General features: G+C 48.5%; 1 protein-coding gene across 1 annotated transcript in view; it reads right to left on the bottom strand.

The window, feature by feature from the left end:
• MYO18B (myosin XVIIIB) overlaps positions 1 to 21,779 on the bottom strand; it is a 303,099-nt gene extending 281,320 nt beyond the window's left edge. The window contains exons 1-2 of the mRNA XM_079957728.1: positions 21,689 to 21,779; positions 21,269 to 21,653 (exon numbers count right to left, since the gene is read on the bottom strand). The gene's annotated coding sequence lies outside the window, so the exon portion shown is untranslated. The remainder of the gene's footprint in view (positions 1 to 21,268; positions 21,654 to 21,688) is intronic.
• Positions 21,780 to 22,484: the final 705 nt, after the last annotated feature.

Consider the following 22,484-nt stretch of genomic DNA (forward strand, 5'->3'; position numbering starts at 1 on the left):
TTTCACTCCCCTTCAGGAGTCTCAAAGCGGCTAACATTCTCCTTTCCCTTCCTCCCCCACAACAAACACTCTGTGAGGTGAGTGGGGCTGAGAGACTTCAAAGAAGTGTGACTGGCCCAAGGTCACCCAGCAGCTGCATGTGGAGGAGCGGAGACGTGAACCCGGCTCCCCAGATTACGAGACTACCGCTCTTAACCACTACACCACACTGGCTCACCAAACTGAGGAACCAAAATTGGCATATTTGTCTCTCTCTCTAATCAGAAGCCCTCAAGAAATGCTGATTGCAGGCAAGTCCCTCACCTGTGTGCATAGCAGCAGTTTGGGGGTAAGAGGAACATCAGCGCCAGCTCTTGAGGTCACAGAATCACCGAGCAAGAGAAGCCCACAGGCCAAGAAACACAATGAACCATTCCTGCATGAAGCTAAAGGCTGTTCATGTGGATCCTTTGATTTGTACAGGTACTGGGCCTCCCTCCACAGAATGCCAAGGCATCAACCCTGCGCTGTCTCATTAAAAAAAGTCATGCTCTGGTTGCTTTCTAGACAGCTAGAGCTGAGAACCGCTCAAATATTTTCTATATGTCCTTATAGACTTATCCGGGCAAAGTCCATCCAGAAGCAGGCCTGATTTTATCAAGGTTCATGGGAAGGGGGCCCAGGAAGAATGGAATCAAAACGGTCACCATTCTCTGCCTCTCTCTCATTCTCTATCACACAAATGCCACATGCATCCCGAATCAGCAAGTGTCTTGCAAAATACTTAAGTCAGTTCCAAACATCCTGCACACTTCAGAACCACAACGGAAGGATAATTAAATGCCATCAAAATTGTGATGTTATGTGATATTATGACAAATATAGCTCACACAGTTCTAGTGTTCATGCTCACAGAATTATAGAATGGGAGAGTTGGAACGGACCCCAAGGGTCATCTAGCCCAAGCCCCTGCAAATGCAAGAATTGCTTCTTCACACAGTGCATAGTCAAAGTATGCAGCTCACCACCACTTCCTGTGTTAAAAGGGGTGTAAGGGAGAAGATGCAGAATTTTAAGAGGCAATTCAAATCGTTCAGAGGTTCAGAGGCATTGTATTTAGCGGGAAAGGAGGGGCTTTAAAAGTTGGTATTCTTTTCATAGGCATCTTCTAGAGCTGAAAGGGTATTAAAGGAAGGTTTTGCACACAAACAAAAAGAGGTTAAACACACCTTTGAAAGCTCTTGTAAAAGTTGGATAAATGTCTAAAACACTTCTTCCTAATTAGAAAGTACATCTGGCTCATAGGGATCAGTTTGTGCTATATCCAGTTCAACCCACCTGTCAGCATTAGCAGCCTAAAAGTGTCCAAAGAGAGCAGCAAGGTGTGAGCAAAGAAAACAAGCTGCCCTCTCTGCTGAAGAGCCTGTCCCAAAGTGCTAGTTCCCATTCCACTTGCTGCAAGTCCAAAGGTGAACCCATGGCGTACGGGTTCATATCTGCATGCACTTTATGATCTAAGAAGGCAGAGGACCTTCTCAGTAGTGGCACTCACCCTGTGGAACGCCCTTCTATCAGATATCAAGGAGATAAGTCTTATACAATCTTTAGAAGACATCTGAAGGCAGTCCTCTATAGGGAAGTTTTTAATGTTTAATGTTTAATTATGTTTTTGTATTCAGGACTGCCTTCAGATGTCTTCTAAAGGTTGTATAATTAATTATCTCCTTGATATCTGAAAGAAGGGCATTCCACAGGGTGGGTGCCATGGACTGCAAGAAGATCAAACCTATCCATTCTTAAGGAAATCAGCCCTGAGTGCTCAATGGAAGGACAGATCCTGAAGCTGACGCTCCAGTTCTTTGGCCACCTCATGAGAAGAGAAGACTCCTTGGAAAAGACCCTGATGTTGGGAAAGATTGAGGACACAAGGAGAAGGGGACGACAGAGGACGAGATGGTTGGATAGTGTCCTCGAAGCTACAAACATGAGTTTGACCAAACTGCAGAAGGCAGTGGGAGACAGGAGTGCCTGGCGTTCTCTGGTCCATGGGGTCACGAAGAGTCGGACACGACTAAACGACTAAACAACTAAACAACAACAAATGTTTTTGTATATGCTTGAAGCCTCCCAGAGTGGCTAGAGCAACCCATTCAGAACTGGGGGTAGAAATAATAACATGCTCATTCTCATCATGATCATCATCACCATCATCACTGGAACCTGCTGGATCAGGCCAATGGCCAACAGTGGACAACCAGATCCCCCAATAGGAAACTCACAAACAGGACCTGAGCACAAGATCCCTCTTCCTTCCTGTGGCTTCCAGCAACTGACATTCAGAAGCATTTACTGCCTCTGAACATTAGAGGCAGGGCAGAGCCATCTTCGCTAATAGCCAATGATAGCCATATCCTCTATGAATTGTAAGAACTTAAAAAAATACTGCTAGATAAAAAGATCCTGTAGCTCAGCTATTGAATGGAGATGTTGTAAACCATTCCTCGAAGACCCTCTGTTTTGCCACTTTCAGTTGTTGCCATCTTAGGGAAAAAAGAAGCTGCATTAGTAAGATCATTGGCTCCATTCATTTTAGCATAGTCTGCAACTGCCTTCCCCAACCTGATGTCTTCCATAAATTGTTGGTCTCCAACTCCCAATATCCCTAATCACTGGCCAGGTTGGTGGGGACTCATGGGAGTTGGAGTCGAACAGTATCTGGAGAACAGCAGTTTGGAAAAGGCTGCTCTACACCATGGGTAGGAAAACTAAGGCCCGGGAACCAGATTTGGCCCAATTGTCTTCTAAATCTGGCCCGCAGACGGTCTGGGAATCAGCATGTTTTTACATGAGTAGAATGTATCCTTTTATTTAAATGCATCTCTGGGTTATTTGTGGGGCCTGCCTGGTGTTTTTACATGAGTAGAATGTGTGCTTTTTAAAAAAATGCATCTCTGGGTTATTTGTGGGGCATAGGAATTCATTCATTATTATTTTTTTCCAAAATATAGTCCGGCCCCCCACAAGGTCTGAGGGACAAAGGACCGGCCCCCTGCTGAAAAAGTTTGCTGTCCCCTGCCACTGATTAGTAGAGCAGGAATCCCTGGAATGGTCATTCTGAAGATGCAATGCCATCACCAAAAATGCCCCATCTCTGGCCGATTGAAAAAGCACCTGGTGCAGGGATCATCTATGGGATTGTCCAAAGATCTAGATCCATTCTGGACAGAAGCAGCCTAGGTTTCCTGCTTGAAACCCCTGAAGCTGTTAGTGCTGTTATAGAAGGGGGGAGGGTTATTGGGTTGTCTCTGCTTTTATTTTTATAATGTGTCAGAGCTGCCTCTAGGTCCCAGCTCACAGAGGACCAACGCTAGGCTGTAGTTATGTACAAAAGTCTTTATTGAGGTTCAGTTTCCATTTTAAAGCCGCAGCGCGCAGCTCTACGTCTCAACCCTAGACCGGCGAAGTCCCGTCTGAGTCTAATTTTGCAGGGAACTTGACTAGATTTCTTTTCTTTCTTTCTTTTTATTAAAGATTTTCTTGTTTTACAGAAGTATGTGTAATGTCTCTCGTATTTTTTCCATGTAACATTTTTACAAATCAGTTTCATTTGTTGAGACATTGGGGGGGGGGGGAGATGGGGGGATGTCACATTCAGGCAAATTGCGCACTAAATAAATCGTTCTTTTAAACACTCAAACTTTAACGGTACTTAGTACAAAAAGAAAATGCATCTCTTTGGCTGAAATTTTGCAGGCTCTGCCCCCTTCTGCAAAAATACACACAAAAAATGAAAGGCTTCTCTTGATTTCCACCTTGCAGTAAATGAGGAAGACATCCAAGTTTTTGCCCCTGTCACCTGACTCAGGAAAGTGAGTTTGGAGGTAAATATCTTATCTAGAATCATAGAATCATAGAATCATAGAGTTGGAAGAGACCACAAGGGCCATCGAGTCCAACCCCCTGCCAAGCAGGAAACACCATCAGAGCACTCCTGACATATGGTTGTCAAGCCTCTGCTTAAAGACCTCCAAAGAAGGAGACTCCACCACACATCTTGGCAGCAAATTCCACTGTCGAACAGCTCTTACTGTCAGGAAGTTCTTCCTAATGTTTAGGTGGAATCTTTTTTCTGTGCACAACCCTATAGTTTTCTCTTATGCTTTTCATATATTGAAAATTGTTGATTTCATTATTAATTGGGGGAGGGGCGTTTTGCTTTATGTATGCTGCTTTCAGCCCTATCAGAGAAAAGACAGGGGTACAAAAATGTAAATAGATTAAAACAAATGGGCAGGCATGATTTTTGGATTTTGGAATATTGCAACTTTTATATGCAATCTATATTAGGTTATTTTTGCTCTGTTTAGAATACAGAATACACTTTATAGTGCAAGAAATATATCAAGAAAATTAAATAATATTGTGCTGTATGCCAATGTTAGCCCAATGAAATTAATGGAGATGGCTGGTTGGTTGGTTGGTTAGTTAGTTAATACTTGGTTGGTTGGTTGGTTGGTTGGTTAGTTAGCTAATACTTGGTTGGTTGGTTGGTTGGTTGGTTAGTTAGTTAGTTAGTTACCGTATTTTTCGCCCCATAGGGTGCACCGCCCCATAGGATGCACCTAGGTTTTTTTGGGGGGAAATAAAGGGGAAAACATTATTTTCCCCCCAGGTGCGGGGCTGGCGCGGGGGGAGCCCAAGCTTCCCCCGACCCCAGCCCCCAGAACAGCCTGCTATCCGCAAGCCTAGGGAGCTCGGCGCGAAGTTGCGCCGGTCTCCCCGGCTTGCAGAGAGGTATGCGAAGCTGGGCACGCTCTTCAGCGCGTCCCAGGCTTCGGAATGCAGGCAGCTCCGCGCAGCTGTCGGGAGGGCTCCGGAAGGCTGCACGGAGCTTCCTGAAGCCTGGAGAGCAAGAGGGGTCGGTACGCACCGACCCCTCTCGCTCTCCAGGCTTCAGCGAAAGCCTGCATTCACCCCATAGGAAGCACACACATTTCCCCTTCATTTTTGGAGGGGAAAAAGTGCGTCCTATAGGGCGAAAAATACGGTAGTTAGTTAGTTAATACGGTAGTTAGTTGGTTGGTTGGTTGGTTGGTTAGTAAGTTAATTAATTAATTAATTAATTAATTAATGGAGATTGGGCCTACTCTAGGTAGAACTTCCTTGGGTACAATCCTTTGTGTTTAATTTCCTATATCAGTCATACTATCACAAGTATGTGGGTGGCTTCTTCTCATGAGCTTGTAATGAGGACTGCCAATCTGGATAGCTTTAACAGAGGATTAGACAAATTCAGGGGTGCCATGGGGGGGGTAGATAAGCCCTGCCCTCTGTAATTGATCACATGACACAGTGTACACACACCTTTTGAATGACAATGGCTATCAACTTGGGGGGAGGGGCTCATTTTATTGGGGGAGTGAAGCCCCCTAAGCCCCTAGGAGTTGGCTCCTATTGATAAATTCATGGAAGATAATATTAATTATTATTATAACTATGATAATTATTTATTATTATTATTTATTATTATCATATTATACCCTGCCTATCTGGCTGGGTTTCCCCAGCCACTCTTGGCAGCTCCCAACAGAATAATAATAAATAATAAAAATAATAATAAAGTGACAAAACATCAAACATTAAAAACTTCCCTAAACAGAGCTGCCCTCAGATGTCTTCTAAAAGTCAGATAGTTGTTTATTTCCTTGACAACTGTTGGGAGAGCATTCCACAGGACAACTGTTGGGAGGGCATCCCAAGAAGGCCCTCTGCCTGGTTCCCTGTAGCTTCACTTATTGCAGTGAGGGAACCACCAGAAGGCCCTTGGAGCTGGACCTCAGTGTCCAGGCAAAACAACGGTGGGGGGGATATGCTCCTTCAATGGCTGAGGCCATTTAATAATAATAATAATAATAATAATAATAATAATAAATTTTATTTATACCTCACCTTCCCTAGCCAAGGCCGGGCTCAGGGCAGCTAACAACCAATAATAAAAACAAGTTGAATGAATACAACTTAAAAAAAGATTAAAATACAACATTAAAACGTTAAAATGCAGCCTCATCACAGGAGGTGAAAGGAAAAAAGAAAGAGGGGGAGGGAATCAAATTGACTCCAAGCCAAAGGCCAGGCGGAACAACTCTGTCTTACGGGCCCTGTTTAGGGCTTTAAAGGTCAGCACCAACACTTTATGGGACATGGGTCGTGCTGTGGTCTAAACCAGAGCCTAGGGCTTGCCGATTGGAAGGTCAGTGGTTCGAATCCCTGTGCCAGGGTGAGCTCCCGTTGCTCGGTCCCTGCTCCTGCCCACCTAGCAGTTCGAAAGCATGTCAAAGTGCAAGTAAATAAATAGGTACTGCACCAGGAAGGTAAACAGCGTTTCCGTGCACTGCTCTGGTTTCACCAGAAGTGGCTTAGTCATGCTGGCCACATGACCCAGAAAAACTGTCTGTGGACAAACATCAGCTCCCTCAGCCAGTAAAGCGAGATGAGCCGCAACCCCAGAGTCGTTCACGACTGGACTTAACTGTCAGGGGTCCTTTACCTTTACCTTTTACCAACACTTTGAATTGTGCTCAGAAACGTAGTGGGAGCCAATGAAGGTATTTCAGGACCAGTGGTATATGATCTCAACAGTCACTCCCAGTCACCAGTCTATTTTTTTAAAAGAATAATATTTATTACCTTTTCCAACAATTTAAACACTACAAAAAATGAAAACCATACAATACAACACAAAACAATACAATACAAACAAAAAACAAAAAAACCTATACATTACACAAACAAAACACTAACATTAAACTGACAAAACAAAACAAACACAATTTAAAACACATCAAATAGTTTCAATATCTTATCTTTCATTCCCTTATTTCCGTGACCTCCTCACACCTCCCTTTTTGTATTCCACTTCTATTAATTCTTTCAGCGATTCCTTTCCATCTTCCTCTATTTTTTATCCTATAATTACATTCTAACCTTATTTTCACTTTAATACTCTATTAATCTATTTGTCCTTAATTCCTTACAACATTTCTACTAAAGCCATATAACTTCATTCCAACATTTTTCTAACATTCATTAATTTTACAGTATTTACGTAAATAGTCTTTAAACTTTTTCCAGTCTTCTTCCACTGACTCTTCTCCCTGGTCTCGGATTCTGCCAGTCATTTCTGCCAATTCCATGTTGTCAGGGACTCAGCGGGAGCGCAGGGAGGGGAGGTGATGGAGAGCGAGGGGGAGCAATCCGAGGGCAGCGTAGGAGAAGATGACAGCAGCCCGAGAGATTCCATGAGCCTCTCCAGTGAATCGGAAGATTCTCAGAAGGGGGCGCCTATGGCCAGGGCAAGGGAGGACCCAAGGGGGACACCCCAGAAGCAAGAGGCCAGCGGGGACTCCCAGAGCAGCAGTTGGAAATCAGGACCAGCTTCCCCACCAGAGCGTAGTGGGGGGGAGGAGTCCCAGATATCAGGGCCAACGTATTCACCACCAGCGAGAGAAGATGAGTCAGGGTTGGCCACGCCTCCATCGGAGAGCGAGGGAACGGTCAAGAGGAAGGTTGCCGGCTGGGCGCACGCGCCAATTCAAATGTACAGGCGAGCAGCACAGCAGGTAGCCCGGATAGGGAACCAGGTCCTAAAGCCCACCGGAAGGAGGGGGAAGAATCAGGGGGGTCAGCGTCAGAGGAGTCCAGAAAGGATGAAACCCTAGCGGGCAGGAGGGCCCAGAGGAGAAAGGAACTTAGGAAGAGGTGGAGCAAAGCGAGGGTCTTAAACTGGTGTGGAAGGGGCGGAGACTCAGACGGGACTACGCCGGTCTAGGCTTTAAGACGTAGAGCTGCGCGCTGCGGCTTTGAAATGGAAACTAAACCTCAATAAAGACTTTTGTACATAACGACAGCCTGGCGTTGGTCCTCTGTGAGCTGGGACCTAGAGGCAGCTCTGACAGTAAGTCCCGTCCCTCTTTTAAAAACCTCGCAACGTGAGGGGACGCAGCGAGGGGCGAAGATTGGTACTTCGTGAGCTCACGGAAGCAGCACAAGATGACTACCGAAGAACGAATAGCAACCCTGCAAAACGCAGTGACACAACTTAATGCAGAAATACTAGCATCCAGGCGGAGAGAAGAGGAAGCGGCTGATGTCTGCAAAGATCTGCAAGTCAGGTTGGAAATGTTGACTAAACAGGGGCTACCGGGAGTCAGACCAGAGGGGATCGGGCTGGGGAAGAGAGGAGGCAGCCTGGTGTCTCATTTCGATGGGAGTCTGCAGCACTATCCTAACTTCAGAGCAGACGTGGTTTTTGCGCTAAAGTTACTGGAGAAGGACTTTAGAGATGAGCAGGAGAAAGTAGGCTTCATACTAACTCATCTCCATTGAGAAGCTAAAGCGTGGTTGCGCAATCTGTGGAGAGATAATGATCCAGCCCTCCAAAACGCGAAAGCCTTCATTGAGGCAATGGATGCTTGTTTTTTATCAGCGATAGATGTAGATGTCGCTAGAAGAGAGATTCATGGTTTGAAACAAGGCAGAGCCACTGTGAGGCAATATCACTCCCGCTTTTTTGCATTGGTCAGCGCGCTGGGATGGGAAAAAGATTCAGCGGCCGTCAGGGACCTGTTCTGGGTGGGGCTAAACGGGGCTGTGAAAGACGAAATCGCAAGGGGGGAGAGACCCCAGAGCACTCAAGAAGTTGTCCAGAGAGCGCTGACGATTGGGGTGCGTCTAGAAGAACGTCCCTGGAGCAAAGACGAAGGGCGTTGGGGACGCACACCAGCAAGAGCACCTCCTTTCTTTCCCAGGGACTCAGCGCGTGCTCAATCCACGCCTCCGCTGGGAGGGGGAGAGGAGCCGATGGAGATAGGTGGTGCCAAGGCTCAGTCAGCAACCAGAGCCCTAGAGTTGGGAGCAGCCAAAGTGAAGCCTCCTAGAGGGAACAGGAAGTGTTAAATCTGCGACAGTGCTCAGCATATGGCAAGAGAGTGCCCCCAGAGGCTCCACAAGCACACTGCAGCCTCAGCAACAGTAACAGAAGCAGTTCAGCAGAGAGAACCACAGCAGGGAAACGACGAAGTCTGGCTGGAAGCAGAGCCACTGGGGCCCAGCCAGACGAGTCAGTGAAGCAGTCCCCAGGAATCTTACAGCCCACAGAACCCCTCCCGCCCAAACCAGTGGTGCAGCTCACCGCAGCACTCCAGCTTCCCAATGGGCTCACCATGGAAGTCCCTATTACCATTGACTCTGGTAGCAATGCAGACTTTATAGGAGTGGATTTCATCAAGCAACATAGCATAGCGCTCCTGCCTGCCACGATGCCCCTGAAAGTAGTGACAGTCGATGGAAGAGACTTGCTAGGGGGACAGGTGGTACAGCAAACGCCGCCAATGGTGATGCGAATTGGAAATCACCGCGAAGTCATCAGCTTCAATGTCACCCAACTGTCAAACACGCCCATAGTGTTGGGCATGAGCTGGTTGGACAGGCACAGCCCGGCATCGGCATGGTACCAGCATAAATTGACCTTCTGCTCCTCCTACTGTGCAGAACATTGCATCATGACTAACCAGGGGGACGAGGGGCAAGAGGATGACCCACAGCTGCAACTGGGCATGCTGCAAGCGGTACCCGACAAGTACAAGGCGTTTTTGGAGGTCTTCTGCGAGAAGGAAGCGGACAAGCTGCCTCCCCACAGACCCTATGACTGCAAGATTGACCTCTTGCCGGGGGCAACGCTGCCGACTGGAAAACTGTATTCCATGTCTGAAGACGAACTGCAAGAGCTCAGGGAGTTCATAGATCACAATTTGAAGCGGGGATTCATCCGAGAATCCAAAGCAGTGGGGGGCAGTCCTGTGTTCTTCGTGAAGAAAAAAGACATGCCCCAAAAGAGGCTGGTAGTTGATTTCAGAATCTTAAACTCGAAAACCAAGCCCACGGCTTTTACCGATGCCCAAGATCGACGACTTGCTCGCGACGGTCAGAAAGGGACGCATCTTCACCAAGTTGGATCTACGAGGGGCGTACAATCTTATACGCATGCGGGAGGGCGACGAGTGGAAGACGGCCATGTTTACGCCCTTGGGCACCTATGAGTATAGGGTTATGCCCTTCGGTTTACAAAATGGCTCCCACTGCTTCCAAGCCTTCATGCATCACGTGTTAGCGGGTCTCCTCTACAAGAAGGGCGTCTGCTTCCTGGACGACATTCTGATCTTCTCGGAATCGCAGGAGGCTCACGAGAGAGACGTCAAGGAAGTCCTGCAAAGACTACGGGAGCACAGGCTTTATGCCAAACTGGAGAAGTGCCAGTTCGACATGACGGAGGTGGATTTCCTGGGCTACAAGCTGTCCGACAAGGGAATCGCCATGGACAGCGCCAAGGTACGATCAGTACTGGACTGGAAAAGCCCGCGCAATCGGAAGGAGGTCCAGAAGTTTGTCGGCTTTGCTAACTTTTATCGCAAGTTCATCAAGGGTTTCGCTATGCAGACGGCGGCCATCACGGGCACCCTCAGCTCCAAGAAGAAGAAGTTCATCTGGACGGAGCAGGCGGAGCAGTCCTACAGAAACTCAAGCGTCTCTTCGCTTCCGAAGAACAACTGCTACATGTGAACCCTAGCAGACCCATGAGGGTGGAGACGGATGCCTCCGACAGAGCCGTGGGGGCAGTCCTGTTGCAGCAAAACCCGCAAGGGGATTGGAGGCCGTGCGCTTTCTACTCCAGGAAACTCAGCAAGTCGGAGCAGAACTACACCATCTGGGACAGAGAGTTGCTGGCCATTCATGCAGCCTTCAAGGCGTGGCGGCACTTCCTCATCGGAGCCAAACACACGGTGCAAGTTCGCACGGACCATAAGAACCTGGAATACTGGCGCACGGCGCGGTTCCTGAACCAGAGGCACATCCGCTGGGCAGAGTTCTTTGCGGATTTCGACTTCAGGATAGAATATATCCCCGGAGACAACAACATCATGGCTGATGCGCTATCCAGGAAGCCGCAGTATCTGGAGGAAGCAGCACCGGTAGCGGCCAAAAACATTTTCGCATCTACGGCGTGGGCATGCGCTTCGGCCACCGTGGACCTGGAAGCGATACGGCGCGAGCTGCGAACGGATTCCTTCGCACGATCCAAGATGGAGGAGGTGCGCAGCGGCACAGCAAAGGACGACGAGTTCCAGATACGCGACGGACTGCTCCTCCACAAGGGAGCCATCTACGTGCCGGGAGATGAACTCCGCGCGACAGTACTGCAACAGCTACACGACGCACCCAGCGCCGGACATTTCAGCAAGGACAAGTCGGTGGAATTAGTAGCCAGAGACTTTTGGTGGCCCAAGATGCGGGGAGAAGTCGCGGATTACGTCACGAGGTGCGACACATGCCAAAGGGCCAAGCCAGTACACAGACCGCCGGCGGGACTGTTGGAACCGCTACAGACCCCGTCCGAACCGTGGGAGAGGGTGGCCTTGGACTTTGTCACTGATCTGCCCAGCTCGAGGGGCAAAACAGCAGTACTCGTGGTAGTCGACATGTTCACCAAGATGGCGCACTTCATTCCTTGCGCGAAGGTGGCCACAGCGGAACAGACAGCAAAGCTGTTCATAGACCACGTGTTCAAGGTGCACGGCCTGCCACGATCGATCCTGTCCGACCGGGGGCGCCAGTTCATCTCGAGTTTCTGGCAGAAGCTGATGGGGATCCTGAACGTCAAGGTCAACCTGGCGTCGGCAAGACACCCGCAGACCAACGGACAAGCGGAGAGGGTCAACGCCATCATGCAGCAGTACCTGAGATGCTACGCGAACCAGCAGCCCTCGACCGGGGTGGACTACCTACCGCTGGCCGAGTTTGCCTACAACAACACAAAACACGTGTCCACGGGGGTGACACCGTGTTTCGCCAACAATGGGCGACATCCCAGGACCTTCCCGGGCTTAGAGAAAGCGGGGGAAGGGGATCCGCAGGGAGCAGAGGCATTGGCAGAGGAGTTACAGGAGGTCCATGAACAGCTCCGAAGGCAGTTAGAGCTAGCAAAACACGTATACAAGATGCAGGCAGACAAACACAGAAGAGTTGGGGAGGACATACGGGTAGGGGACTGGGTCTGGTTAGCAGCCCAGGCAGTGCCGGCCAGATCCTTAGCTAAGAAGAAGCTAGGACACAAGCAGCTAGGCCCTTACCTAGTCGAGGCACAGATCAACCCAGTGGCCTTCCGTTTGACACTACCGGAGGGTTCCAGAATGCACCCGGTCTTTCATAGATTGGTGCTCACGCCCTACAAGGCACCTCACAGGTTTCAGGCGCCAGGGACAGCTCCTAGTCCGCTTAGAGACGCACCCACGACAGGGGGGTCGCCGAGGGCGGGGCCACTCAACGAGGTGACGGAGATTTTGGACTCAAGATGGGGGGAAGAGGGGGTTGAATATCTCCTCGCAAGGGAAGGTACCCCGGCCAGCGCCAACAGCTGGGTGCCGTACTATGCGGTGGAGGAGCACTACCTCAAAGACGAGTTCCACACACTCTTCCCACACAGGCCCATGCCGGAGGATTATTTTGACGAATATCTTTTCACCCCCACACTCTCAGCCAGCACGTTTCAGGGGTTCTCCTCAGCTGAGGAAACGGCGCCAGAGACTACCTCGCCGGAGGGGTCGATCTCAGACTTTGGTACGGAACGCTCTTATTGGTGGGACACTCAACCCGAGGAGGAGTGGCGCAGGGAACTGCTAAGAGGGCCCTGGCACGCAGACTCCCCAAAGGAGATGGGGGGACCGGAGGGCATGGACAGGTTGGGGGAGGACCCTGGGTTCGAGCACACCGGCAAAGAGATGGAAGCGGAGGAGATTGACGTCGATGTACCCGTCACGGACTGGCAGCATGCCAGGGGGGAAGAACTGTATCCGGCATGCACACCCACAGCATTGGAGCACCCGGAACCCACGCCAGAAGAGGGGGAGGGGGAAGGGGGGCTTCAAGGGGGGATGGATGTCAGGGACTCAGCGGGAGCGCAGGGAGGGGAGGAGATGGAGAGCGAGGGGGAGCAATCCGAGGGCAGCGTAGGAGAAGATGACAGCAGCCCAAGAGATTCCATGAGCCTCTCCAGCGAATCGGAAGATTCTCAGAAGGGGGCGCCTATGGCCAGGGCAAGGGGGGACCCAAGGGGGACACCCCAGAAGCAGGGGGCCAGCGGGGACTCCCAGAGCAGCAGTTGGAAATCAGGACCAGCTTCCCCACCAGAGCGTAGTGGGGGGGAGGAGTCCCAGATATCAGGGCCAACGTATTCACCACCAGCGAGAGAAGATGAGTCAGGGTTGGCCACGCCTCCATCGGAGAGCGAGGGAACGGTCAAGAGGAAGGTTGCCGGCTGGGCGCACGCGCCAAGTTCAAATGTACAGGCGAGCGGCACAGAAGGTAGCCCGGATAGGGAACCAGGTCCTAAAGCCCGCCGGAAGGAGGGGGAAGAATCAGGGGGGTCAGCGTCAGAGGAGTCCAGAAAGGATGAAACCCTAGCGGGCAGGAGGGCCCAGAGGAGAAAGGAACTTAGGAAGAGGTGGAGCAAAGCGAGGGTCTTAAACTGGTGTGGAAGGGGCGGAGACTCAGACGGGACTACTCCGGTCTAGGCTTTAAGACGTAGAACTGCGCGCTGCGGTTTTGAAATGGAAACTAAACCTCAATAAAGACTTTTGTACATAACGACAGCCTGGCGTTGCTCCTCTGTGAGCTGGGACCTAGAGGCAGCTCTGACACATGTAGTCCATCAACTTCATCTGCCATTCTTCCCGGGTGGGTAGATCTTGTGTCTTCCAATATTTTGCAATGAGTATTCTTGCTGCTGTTGTTGTGTACATCCCAGTCACCAGTCTAGCTGCCACATTCTGGATTAGTTGTAGTTTCCAAGTCACATTCAAAGGTAGAAGAGAGTGCATTGCAGTAGTCCAAGTGGGAGATAACTAGAGTATTCACCACTCTGGCGAGACAGTCCGCAGGCGGATATGGTCTCAGCCTGCATACCAGATAGACAGATAGAGAGCTGCCCTGGACACAGAATTGACCTGCACCTCCATGGACAGCTGTGAGTCCAAAATGATTTCCAGGCTGCGCACCTGGTCCTTCAGGGACACAGTTATCCCATTCAGAGCCAGGGAATCCCCCAAACCTGTCCACCCCCTGTCCCCCCAAAACAGTACAGTGGTACCTCGCAAGACGAATGCCTCCTAAGACGAAAAACTCGCAAAACGAAAGAGTTCACAAGACGGATTTCCCTATGGGCTTGCTTCGCAAGTTTGTTTCCTTTGTCTTGCAAGTTTGTTTCCTTTTTCTTAAAACCGTGCATTCACTTCGAGGAGCAACTCATAGAATGCGGTGTGGTAGCCTTTTTTGAGGTTTTGGGTGATTTTTGAAGCTTTTCCAAAGTCCATGCTTCGCAAGACGAAAAAATCGCAAGACGAAAAAACTCGCTGTCAGGGCTGCCTCCAGGTCTCAGCTCACAGAGGACCAACGCTAGGCTGTAGTTATGTACAAAAGTCTTTATTGAGATTCAGTTTCCATTTTAAAGCCGCAGCGTGCAGCTCTACGTCTCGACCTTAGACCGGCGAAGTCCCGTCTGATTCTCCTCCCCTTCCACACCAGTTTAAGACTCTCGCCTTGCTCCACCTCTTCCTAAGTTCCTTTCTCCTCTGGGCCCTCCTGCCCGCTAGGGTCTCATCTTTCCTGGACTCCTCTGACGCTGACCCTGACGATTCTTGCCCCTCCTTCCGGCGGGCTTTAGGACCTGGTTCCCTATCCAGGCTACCTTCTGTGCCGCTCGCCTGTACCTTTGAACTTGGCGCGCGCGCCCAGCCTGCAACTTTCCTCTTGACCGTTAACGCGCTCTCCGATGGAGGCGTGGTCAACCCTGACTCATCTTCTCTCGCTGGTGGTGCATATGTGGGCTCTGACACCTGGAACTCCTCCCCCCCACTGCGCTCTGGTGGGGAAGCTGGTCCTGATTTCCAACTGCTGCTCTGGGAGTCCCTGACACTCGTGGAACGAATTAATTTCGTCTTGTGAGGCACAACTGTACTTCTGTCTTGTCAGGATTTAACCTCAATCTGTTAGCCACCATCCATCTTCCAACCGCCTCCAGACACTCACACAGGACCTTCATCACCTTCACTGGTTCTGATTTAGAAGAGAGATAGAGCTGGGTATCATCCGCATACTGATGAACACCCAGCCCAAACCCCCTTATGATCTCTCTCAGCGGCTTCATATAGATGTTAAAAAGCAAGGGGGGGGGGAAGAACAGAACCCTGAAGCACCCCACAAGTGAGAGTCCAGGGATCTAAATACTCATCCCCCAAAACCACTTTCTGTACACAGCCCAGGAGGAAGGAGCAGAACCACTGTATAACAGTGCCCCCAGCTTCCAGATCCTCTAGAAGGATGTCATGGTCAATTGTATCAAAGGCCACTGAGAAATCCAGCAGAACTAGGAAACAGCTTTCACCTTTGTCCCTAGCCTGCCAGAGATCATCAACCAGCACCACCAAGGCAGTTTCAGTCCCATGATGAGGCCTGAATCCGGATTGGAAGGGATCCAAATGGTCTGCATCTTCCAGGTGTGCCTTGAGTTGTTCAGCAACCACCCACTCAATCACCTTGCCCAAGAATGGAAGATTTGAGACTGGGCAATAGTTGGCCATATTGGCCGGGTCCAAAAATGGTTTTTTAAGAAGCGGTTTAATTTTTTGCCTCTTTCAGTGGGTCTGAGAAGGCTCCCTCACAGAGGGAAGCATTCACGACCCCACAGAGCACATTGCCCAGCCCTTCCCAGCTCGCTTTTATTAAGATAAAGCTGGCAATGCATACTAGCCACAATGGCTATGCACTACATCTAGAAACAGGGGCAACATGTCTCTGAATCCCACTTGCTGGAAATCACAGGTGCTGGGAATGCTGTTGTGCTCACAGCTTCCTTTTTCCCAGTGGGATCTGGTTAGTCCCTGTGAGGACAGGATGAGAGCCTCTAGTCCGATCTGCTGGGCTCCTGCTATGATAAACAGAAGCAGACCTTCCCAAATCTAGAGAGAGCGTATTTCAGAGTTGTGAGAAATTGCAGACAAACATAACTATGCATGAGCGCTAGTTAGTGCATGAAGGGGTTAACAGCAGAGTTCTGTTCCTAGACTCAGCTAGGTCATGGCCCCTCACCCCCACAAGGGAGGAAGTGGAGTGTCTTCTATTTCCTTTCCTCATGTAACCAAGTAGGATGGGCATGTCTGAACTTGCTCCAAAGTTCAGACTGCATGTTTGAAACTTTATGCTGTATTTTAAACCCAATAGTAATCTATCTGTGTGCTCCTTGCTGCTGCATGGAATAACGGATGAACCAGACCTTTGGATTTAGTAAGAAAAGAATTTTAAACTTACTTAACAGTGTATGGTCTGTTTATTGCTAGAGGGGTAGAGAGGAGGGGCAAGCATCTTAAGGCAGACTAAATGGGATATGCAAAAGGGTTTAACAACCTATTTTGTTGTTGTTGTTTAGTCGTTTAGTCGTGTCCGACTCTTCGTGACCCCATGAACCAGAGAACGCCAGGCACTCCTGTCCTCCACTGCCCCCCGCAGCTTGGTCAGACTCATGCTGGTAACCTCGAAAACACTATCCAACCATCTCGTCCTCTGTCACCCCCTTCTCCTTGTGCCCTCCATCTTTCCCAACATCAGGGTCTTCTCCAGGGAGTCTTCTCTTCTCATGAGGTGGCCAAAGTACTGGAGCCTCAGCTTCACAATCTGTCCTTCCAGTGAGCACTCAGGGCTGATTTCCTTCAGAATGGAGAGGTTTGATCTTCTTGCAGTCCATGGGACTCTCAAGAGTCTCCTCCAGCACCATAATTCAAAACCTATATTCCACACTATGTGGCTGCTGTTAACTCTGAGAGTGTTTTTAAATCTGGAGGCTCTCTCCCACTGAAGAGTGTGCAAATCCCCATTTTTGAATCCACCTCTTTTGGACCCAGACCCCCTCTTTCACTTGATCTCCCCACCCAAACGTGTTCAAACCACTAACAGCCATCATTGCTTTAACAGGCAAATGTAGAACGTTTCTTACTCACAGCTTCATCCATGCAGCCCCTGCTTTGGGACTAAGGATCTGCAAATTGAGAGTGTCACCTAACAATGGAATTAGGACTAGAGCAAAGCATCTGATCTTTCCTCCTAAAACCAGCCAGCCCTAAGAGAAGGCTTGGGAGTTGCCTCCTTCTCTCTACAGCTCCTGTAAGTATCACCACAGTTCCTGCAACTTGTTTTGTCTGTTGTCCATCCCTCTGTCCCCAAAGGTCTCTTGCAGGAAGCTGTCTTATGCCCATCCAGTTCAGTATTGTCAACAACAGCAGCCTTTTGTTTGCCAGATGCTTTGGACTACAGCTGCTATAAGTCCCAACCAGCACAGCGTACTATCTTTAAGATATTAATCCACTGTCCTTGATTGCCATGTTGCTGAGCTAGACCGACCTAGAACAGCAGCTCCGACGTGCATTTGAGTTAGTCATACCTGCGTCTTTGGCAAAATGTCCAAGGAGAAGAAAAGCATGTGCTATCCAGTGGCTCCACACATTGCCAAACTCAGTGCTATAGCATTACACAACCACAGAAAAGCCAGCATATTTTGCCTCCACTTACCCCAGGCAGTCTACTCCCATTACCACCATTGCACCCTTTGTTGATCCAATCTGTGTGGCCCAGTGTAAAAATCACCCAGGGCTGCAGAGCTCAGCACATCTGCCAGGAAGGATCAGAAGCGCCTGAAACCCTGAAATTGGAGCCACCTGGACATGCCCTGACTGGCTGGCTGGATTCCACAGGGATGGACTTTCAGGAGAAATCTGATCATTCCAGGGACTCCTAGCTATAGAAACTGCAGTCAGCTCAAGCACCTTTTCCAGAAAGCAACCTGGACTGTCTTCTTGCAGATGGGTGACTAACAACCATGGAGAATTGCTGCCTACAAGTCAGTTTGATCAAAGTCTAGCCAGGGAGCAAATCAAAAGCATATTTCCTTACCAGGAATCTGGTTTGCTGATCCTTCTTTCCTATGGGGCAGTCGTTCAGTGGCAGAGCATCTGCTTTGCATGCAGAAGGAAGGACTGCAGTTCAATCTCTGCCAGCTCCAGGTAGGATCCAGGGGAAATCCCTGCCTTAAACCCCATAGAAATCCAGGGTTTCAGGCAGAGGACATTCCCAGCCCCATCTGGAGCTGTCAGGGATTGAACTGGAGAGCTTCTGTGTGCAAAGCAGGTGCTCTAGCACTGAGCTATGGCCCCTCTCCCATAATACTTATACTGTTAAAGATGTTAAAGCTGTTAAAGATTATGAAGGGCAACATGCTTTCAACACTTGAAAGACCATTATTTATTTGCCTTAACCCTGAACACCAGAGACTCTCTGAAATTTTGGTCAAGTCATTTTCCCAGTAGCCAAGCTGTCTCAAAAAGCAGGCACGGGGAAGCTCAGGCCTGGAGGATTGTTCCCCAGGCTTGGCCCTTCCTCAGGCCCATCCCCTCCCCTGCTTCTGGCTGGCCGGAATGTCCCCTTGAGCTCTGATCATGCCTGGATGGATAATATTTATTTATTGCATTTATATCCCACTTTTTTCCTCCTAGGTGGCTTGTACCATTCCCCGCCTCCCCATTTTATCCTCATAACAACCATGCGAGGTAGGTTAGGCTGAGAGAAGCAAGGACTGGTCCAAGGTCACTCAGTGAGCTTCATGGTCAGGGGGGAGAATTTGAACCCTGGTCTCCTGGATCCTGGTCCAATACTCTAACCACTACACAACACTGCCTCTTATCACATTAATAAATAGGGAAGAGTGTTTATGTTTAGGAACCTTTGGCTTTTGAGTGGTTACCTAGTGGAGTCACCCTTTTTTTTCTATGGGCCCCACCGCCACTGCTGGCATGCAGCCCTTTGGAGGGTGCCCTTTGGAAGGTGCCCATTGGGCTAAAAAAGGCTTCCGACTCCTGCTTTAAAGGGCTTTCTATCTAACCCTGAGCAAAGCACATCTCCACATGCCCTACAACATGGTGGGTCCTTTCTGAAAAACAAGGAAAGCAGAGTAGGATCTCTTGAAGGAGACTCATAGGGTAGGACTCAAATTAATGGCTTCAAGTTACAAGAGATGAGATTCTGAGTAAACATCAGAAAGACCTTCTGGTCAACAGCTGAACGATCTCCCTCAAGGAAGGATAGGCTGTGGACTCTCCTTCCTTGGGGGTTTTTAATCAGAGGTTGGATGGCCACCTGGCATGGATGCTTTAGTTGAGATTCCTGCATTGCACCTAGTAAGGTGACCCTGGGGTTCCTTCCAACTCTACAATTCTATTATTCTAAGTCAATGTAATGCTGTTAACATTCTCTCCAGTTTCTGTCTCAATAGGAGCAATGAGACAACTACGGAAAAAGTAGAAGCACAGAGTTGTAGAGTTGGAAGGAACCATAGGGGTCATCTAGTCCAACCCCCTGCAATGCAGGAATCTTTTGCCCAACATGGGGCTCCAACCCACAACTGTGAGATTTAGAGTCTCATGTTCTCATTTATTCCAACCCCCTGCAATGCAGTAATTACTGTATACTGTGCTTAAAATGAAATATGCCACTCAAAGCACAATGCCCATGAGATGACTTCACCCGCCACCCCCCTACCCACTTGGCTCCCTCCTTCAGGGTCATGGCCTCTTTGCCCCCTTGCCTTTCACATACATATACACAGGTGCATGCACCTAGATGAAGCTTTTCCCACCATTGCACCTCCATACCAGGAATAGCTTCACCTTTCAGTTTCTGACTAATGCAGCTGTTTGAAGCACAAGGGACCTCTTTTGCTCTCTCCATAAAATGGTTACAAATTTTCAGATTCTTAGTTTTCCTCACACCATGGATTTCCTGGTAGGGCCTTCTCCACACAAATCCACGGCCGTTTCCCTCTGCTGAGAGCTCTCTGTGTGAGTGGCGTTAAGCGAAAGAAAGGAAAGGAATGAGGAATTTGGATCTCACAATGTTCAGCTGTCAGGATCACAGTCGTTCAATGCCGGATTTTCTCCAACACTTGCATCCAGCAAACCAAAAATCAGACACTCCCGATCAGCAGATTCAAACTCATTCAGACATGCCTTGCTATGATTAAATTCTCATGCACCAATGGATATGCTGAATATATGAATGGGGCGCACAAATACACCCTGCTTTGCTAGCAGTCTCTATAGCATTTCAGAGCTCAAAGACTAAATTTCTGCATTTCCTATCAATGAGTAAGTAAACACCACCATTACAGTCCCCCCATTTGATTTCTTTAAAAGGAAACATTCCTTCATCCCACCAAGTTGGGCTTCTGGGATTTTTATTTTTATTTTATTTTCATAAAATTTAAACATGGCTTGATTGTAAAACAACAACCTAAAACAGTTTCCAAAAAAAGACAACTTAAAAATATCAATGAAAAGAACAATATTAACAACAATAATTTAAGACTTCCGAAAAGTTAAAGCAATGTTAACACTAAAAGCAGATTAAAACTTGCATCAGGATTTTTTCTTTTTCATTTTCACACTTTAGATCTTGCTTTCTCCATCTTTGTCAGTTCCTAGATTATGTATTTATTGCATTTCTATCCTTCTTCCCCCCCCCCCAAGGAACTCCTCATTTAATCTCCACAACAACCCTGTGAGGTAGGTTAGGACTGAGAGAGTTCAGTGTGGCTGACCTTCAAGGTCACCCAGTGAGCTCCATGGCAATTTGAACCCTGGTGGCACTCTAAGCAACTACACCACACTGGCACTCTTCTCAAAACGTCTTGGTTCCAGAAGGGGCCTCAGTGCCACCTTTGCAAAAACAATCAATATTCAGAAAATGAATTTTCCATCCCTACCTAACAGGATGCTCCTAGTTTCATCAGTGCCTGGCAGCTCACTTCTGATGAATGGATAATTCAGAGAATCAATAAATGAACATTCCTGCCCACTTAAATCATGTCTTGCTCAACATATATGATCCTATGGTGTGTGCACGCACAGCCATATGCTGAAGGAATCAGCTCCAGCCATTTGATGGCCCCTCATGTTCCTCCAGGCCTTCTTCATACCTGGCTAAAAATAGCCCCTCACACCCAGCAAGCAGCACACTGAAAGAAAGACATTTTGTATCCCAAAACAGCCCCCTGCCCAATTAATCCCCTTCCCAATCACTCCCCAAGAACCCACTCCCCAATTTCCTCCCCAACCAAACAAGCCCAGGGATTGTCTACCTTCTCTATTTTCAGCACTGCCAGCAACAGGAGGGGGACAGTTTCTACACAAAGAGCCTCCCAGGATCTAGGAGCAGCTACAGGTTCCTACCAAGCACAGGAAAAGCGGAGAGGAGGAGGGCAGAGGCTAAGAAGGGGGCCCCTCCCTTCCCTCCCACCGCAGATGAGAGCCAGCAGCTGAGTCGAGGGGACAGGTCATGGCTATAAATATGTCCAGGCATCAGGACTGGGGGATGGCTGAGTGACAGGGCCAGGAAGAGCCAGCCAGCCAGCTGACTGAGCCAAGCCCTTGCTCTCCTCCCCTCTGAGCACATCTCAAGGGTCAGCTTGATCCTCCAGGCCCGCACACAGCGAGCCCTTGCTCAAGCACCAAAAACAAGGATGACTCACTAGCGCAAGCCTAAAACACATGAGGAAAGCCTCATTAAACAGAATGGAGTTCACTCATGAGTAAGCATGCAGATAATGAGACGTATGCAAACATACACAAGAGCACCACAAACCGACCCTCTGCTATAGCTTATTGGTCTTCCTTTTTAATTTCTTCTCCAATTATCCCCAAAAGGAAGGCCTCAGGGTTTTTTGTGAAGGTATATTTAAATATATTTTTGAATTCATTATAAATAAGTTCCCAAAACTTTTTAATTACCTCACAAGTCCACCACATGTGGTAGAAATTGCCTTCCTTAATTTTACATTTCCAGCATGTTTTATCTCTGGTTTTATACATTTTTTTCTAATTTTACAGGTGTGATGTACCACCTGTACATCATTTTTTTCCATGTTCTCTTTAAGTGTTGTACAAGCTGAAAATTTCATGCCTTTATTCCAAAGTTTCTTCCAAATATCGTACTCTAGATTGTATCCATTTGACCATTACTTCTTTTATTTCTTCATCCTTAGTATCCCATTCTAGCAGCTGGTTGTACATTTTGGATAGGAGTTTTGATTTGCCTTCCAATATTTCTACCTGGAATCTGGATTTTTTTCCGTTCATCCCGATCTTTTTGTCTTCGGTCCACAAAGCATTAATTTGATGAAATTGAATCCAACCTGTTAGTTTATTCTTTATCTCTTCATATGGTTTGATCTTCCATCCTTTTTCTGTTTTTACTAACAGATCTTCATAAGTCCATCTTTCTCCTTCAATATTTATTTTTTGTTGTTGTTAAGATGTCGATTGGCAATAACCACTAGGGAGTGCTTCTTTCCAATA

Source organism: Podarcis cretensis (genome assembly GCF_951804945.1).
Source record: "Podarcis cretensis genome assembly, chromosome: 16".
In the NCBI taxonomy this organism is placed as follows: domain Eukaryota; kingdom Metazoa; phylum Chordata; class Lepidosauria; order Squamata; family Lacertidae; genus Podarcis; species Podarcis cretensis.